This window comes from Priapulus caudatus, unplaced genomic scaffold (assembly GCF_000485595.1).
Source record: "Priapulus caudatus unplaced genomic scaffold, Priapulus_caudatus-5.0.1 Scaffold139, whole genome shotgun sequence".
NCBI lineage: Eukaryota > Metazoa > Priapulida > Priapulimorpha > Priapulimorphida > Priapulidae > Priapulus > Priapulus caudatus.
Window position 1 is genome coordinate 101,692 of NW_014577200.1, and position 5,000 is coordinate 106,691.

Below are 5,000 nucleotides of genomic sequence, written 5' to 3' on the forward strand. Positions count from 1 at the left end.
ACACACACACACACACACACACACACACACACACACACACACACACACACACACACACACACACACACACACACACACACACACACACACACACACACACACCCCACATACACTCACGTATACATACACTCACGTATACATACACTCACATATACACACGCACGCGGACGCGCGCGCACACATACACATGCACAGCTGATGCCGTGTGGATGTTTTAACGAAGCCCGCATGAAAAAGGTCAACATGAAGGAACTCTTAATTCCTCCCGCAGTCTTTTCATTGCCTTGATATTTCGACAAGGAAGACCCCCTTTTTCATAACTGACGCAGTAACGGCGTTGAATGATCAGAAACTGCGACAACAAGTGTAGGGGTGAGCTAGCCCGTCGGTTCTGATTCCCCTTACGTAGCTCTACCTGTGGCTGACATGCCCACTGTCTGTCCTTGTCACTTCCTCGCTCTCTAGCATAGAGAACAAAAGAAAGCGGAGCGGCGCGGGGCGCACCGCTTTCATATATTCATGGGCCGTAATCAACTTTGGTCACGCCGTGTGGCCTTTCATCAAATGCAGCCGTACGCGTGCAGGTAAAACGATATCAACTTCAATGCAGCTTTTAATCTAGGTGGAGACCATACGCGTGCGTCACACACGCGTGCGCGCCCACTCGTTCATCACCGACCGGATAGACTCCATGCCCTCATACTGCAGTGCTGCCACACAAGACCGAGGCATCGTCACACATCATGCATGCATCACACACGTAGTCGATCCTCACTAAAGAAGAACAGTGGACTAATCGTGCGTTGTCATTATAGTTTATAAGCAGCAATGTTCGAACTAATACCGCCTCTAGCAACCAAGTTGATTTCACTAATCAATACCTCTAGTATTATAGCTACGACGAATATTGAGTTGCTATTTTAGCCAGTGTCTTTACTGATTAACTACTCTAACTCGAATATATCTTGATTAAGTACTCTAACTAGAATATATCTTGATTAAGTACTCTAACTAGTATATCTACTGATTAATTATCCTAACTAGCACACAAATGACTTTATTTGAGCTATTATTTTATTAGCTATCTTAGACAGTGCAATTACTCTCGAATTAATTCGTTTTTACTCTCATTTCACTGCTAGTATAATATATGTAAATATATATATATATATGTAAATATATATATATATATATTTATATTATATATTAAGTAGTGATTCGTATAGTTGCCGATTTGTTAGCAGAACCAGTCATTCATGAATGGACCTAGCCAGATCTAATACGAACATGTTTATGGAGCTTGATGTATTTACTTCTGATGTGTGTGTGCTTGTGTGTGTTTATCTATTTATTCACTTATTTATGCTGATACATACGTATAGCAATGCATGCTTGCGTTTGTGTGCTTCTGTTGTTGTGTAGTATATGTTGAGAGAAGGCTGTCTGGCAAAAGTAAAATACCGAAAAGCGATTCCAGCTTGATGTTACCAGGAGTTAATAAAGACAAGTTTGTCTTTATTAACTCCTGATGTTACGTATGAGGTAAATACGGGGGAGTGGGGAATAAATGAACCTTTTCATGCGTCGAAAAAAACGATTCACGATTCAGTAAAAGCTTTAATATCTGCTGCCATTTCCCCCGACGCCTGGTCACGGCGAACCTCGCCAATAAGTGAAGTGGGCTATTTGTCGAAACTAGGCCATATTCGAAATAAAACAATTGCTTGTTAACGTTGAATAAAAATGAAAATGAATGAGTAAAATTAAATGAATCGCACTTACCAGGCGAGGCCTGGCCTATGAATGTGACGGTTCACCGCCTGGGCATGCATATGGACTGCTTCACTATATAAAAATAGTCCCATCTCAGACCGTGAATATTCTGTGTTCGGTCGTTAGTCAGTCTTCGGAATATGTTGCACATGCTGTGCTTGTTCGTGCTGTAGGTGCCCCTGCTGTGCTGTGCCTGTGTGTGTGCCGTTCGCAGTGCGTGCGTGCGTGCGTGCCGTGGCGTAGTGCTCTTCCTCGTCGGCTCCGGTGCGGGCTGTCGCCGTGCGTATGTGTTGCGTGCGTTCATGTGCGTGCGTGTGTGTGTGATGTGCTGCGTTGTCGTGGCGTCGTGGCGTGTGTGCGTGCCGCTGCGTCGTGTCGCTCCGTGCGTCGCGTCGGCGTGCGATGTGTGATGTGGTGTCATGTGCGCCGGCTGCTGTTGTGCGCCGGGCGTGCGTTCGTGCGCGTGGGTGCTGTGTGCCGTCGTTCGTGTGCTGCCAACACACACCTCGGGCGCTGCGTTGGGCCCTTGTGGCGTCCTGGTCTGCGTGCTTGTGTGTGGTGAGGTGTGTGAGATGTGTGATGTGGTGCTGTGTGTCCGGACTGTGTGTACATTGTGTGGCCGCGCTCACTGGGTCTGTGTGTGTGTGTGTGTGTGTTGTGCTATGTAGTGCAGTGTGTGTGTGTTGTGGGTGTATGGGTGTGTGTTGGTGTGGCCCTTGATGTGCGGTGTGTGTATGTGGTTGCGTGTGGGCCGGATCCCGGTGGCTCCTGTGTGCGTGTGCTCCGTGTGAGTGGCTTTGTGAGTGTGTGTGTGTGTTGTTGTGTGTGCTGTGTGTGTGGGCGCGGCGTGTGTGTCTGTGTGGTTGTGTGTGTGTGTGTGTTGTGTCGTGTGTGTGTTGTGCTGTCTGTGTGTGTGTGTGTGTTGTGTGTGTGTGGGTGGTGCAGTGTGTCACCTGTGATTGTGTGATGTGTGTAGTTGTTCTGTGTTGCGCGCGCGTGTGTGCTTGTGTGTGCTGTGTCGTGTCGCGCGCGCCGCGTGTGTTGCGCGCGTGTGTGTGCGTCTGTGTGCTGTGCTGTGCTGTGTCTGTGTGGAGTCGCCGTGGTGGGGCTGGTGTGTATGTGATGTGTGTGTGTGTGTGTCGGTGGCGCTGTCTGTGTGTAAAGGGTTTTCGCTGTGTATGTCGTGTGCCTGTGTATTGTGTTGTTGTGTTGTTGTGTGTGTGTGTGTGCTGTGTGTCGTCGTGGTGTGTGTATTGTGTGAGTGTGTGTGTAGCTGCGCGCGCGTGTGTGTGGCTGTGTGTGACACGTGTGTGTGTGTGTGTGTGTGATCGTTGCGCGCGCGCGTGTGTTGCTGTGTGGCATGTGTGCTGTTTTCTTTAGCTTGGTCTAGATATGTGTGTGTTGGTGCTCGTTTTGTTTTCTGGCTTCGTTTGTGTTTGGGCTTTGCCGTGTCGTTGCAGTGTCGTCCTTGTTTGTCGACGTGTGTCGCATTTTGTTCATTTCTGCTCTGTACTTCCTGTGCTTTCAGTCTGCTATACTGCTTCTTTTGTGTGTTGATGTGCTCGGAGGTTTTGTGTGTGTTTGTAGTGTGTTGTGCTTGCCTATGGTGTTGTGTGGTGCTGTGTTTTGGTGGTTTGTTTGTTGTTGTGTCTCGTGGTGTGTGTGTGTGTGCATGTGCTGTGTGTGCTTTGTTGATGATGTGCTGTGTGTATGTGTGTTGTGTGTGTGTGTGTGTGTGTGTGTGGCTGTGTGTATGTGGTGGGCTGTGTGTGTGGGTGTGTGTATGTGTGTGTGGTGTCGTGGTGTGTGTGTGTGTAGTGGATGTGGGTGTGCTGTCTGTGGGTGTATGTGGTGTGTGTGTGATGTGCTCGTGTGTGGTGTGCTCTGCTGTGTTGTCGCTGTGTGTGGGTTGAACTGTGTGGCGTGTGTGTGTTTTATGATGAGCGTAATATACCGTCAACGTCATTGTACTCTTTGTCGCTGCCACCCTCCCGGGCCTGTCAGAGACGGGACCCCTCCTCGTTGCTTCCTCTCCCCCATGTGTATGTTTGTGTGTGTGTGTGCGTGTGTGTGTGTCGCGTGTGTGTGTGTTTTGTGTGGCTGTGGTGTGTGCTGATGTTGTGTGCTGCGCGTCGCCGTGTGTGTGTGTGGTGTGTGTGTGTGTGGCCGGGGCCGTGTGTGCCGTGTGGTTGCTGTGTGTGTGTGTGTTTGTGTGTGTTGTGTGGCTGTGTGGGTGTGGTGTGTGTCGGTGGTGGTGCTGTGTGTGCTGTGTGTGTGTGATCGTGTGTGTGTCGTGTGTGTGTGTGTGTGTGCGGATCGTGTGGTCGTTATGATGAGCGGTAGGTATAGCACGGTCCGTCATGTACTCTTTGCCGCGGCGCGGTCCGTCGCTGCCACCGCTCCCGGGGCCGGTCACGCGGACGGACCCCTCCTCGTTGCTTCCTCTCCGCCCATTTATAGATATAGCGGAGGCAGGCAGACGGTTGCCTCTGCTTGCCACTCTTTGCCAGTCTGTTGATCCTGCAACATCCCCTTTGTTAAAGTTATCTTAACACTGGAAGGTGCAAACCCTGGCTTATAGACGCCTGCGCGAATCTGAGGGGGGCAATAACACAATAATCGTCAGGTGTAGGAGGTTATTCGGCTGACCTCGGAATAATGCCCAGCGGATACAAAAGAAATCGAATAAAATATGAGGCGAATTTTAAAATTAGATTAGATATCGCGAGGTTACAGTTCAGTAGGTATGATTAATTCTAAATCGATGACGTGCCTGATTGATTCAGTTAATTTCCTGCATCACGTGCTCCCTCTCATGCTATCTGTACTGCAGCCCAAGCAACAGGCGTGTGTAGACATAGATTCATCATAGACTCGCGTGCGGGGGAAGGAGAATATCAGATAACATATCACTTTTAATAATTAAATTTACGACGAGAATAGAATGAAGATAATTAGCAATTTCAAATATCGCTCTAACAGGTCTCTAACTGTGCGTCGCAGGTGCGTTAGTTTTGCCATGGCAACGGAGATGTTACCCTTAATACATTTAATACCGTTAACCTTTAATACGTTTTATTTTATTTCATGAATATTACATTTACCTTTAGTATTTAAATTCATATATTCATCGTTATAATACAGACAGACAGACACACACACGACGCCGCACGCACGCACGCGCGAGCACAGCACGCACGCTTACGCACGTACGCAGTCGGCACGCA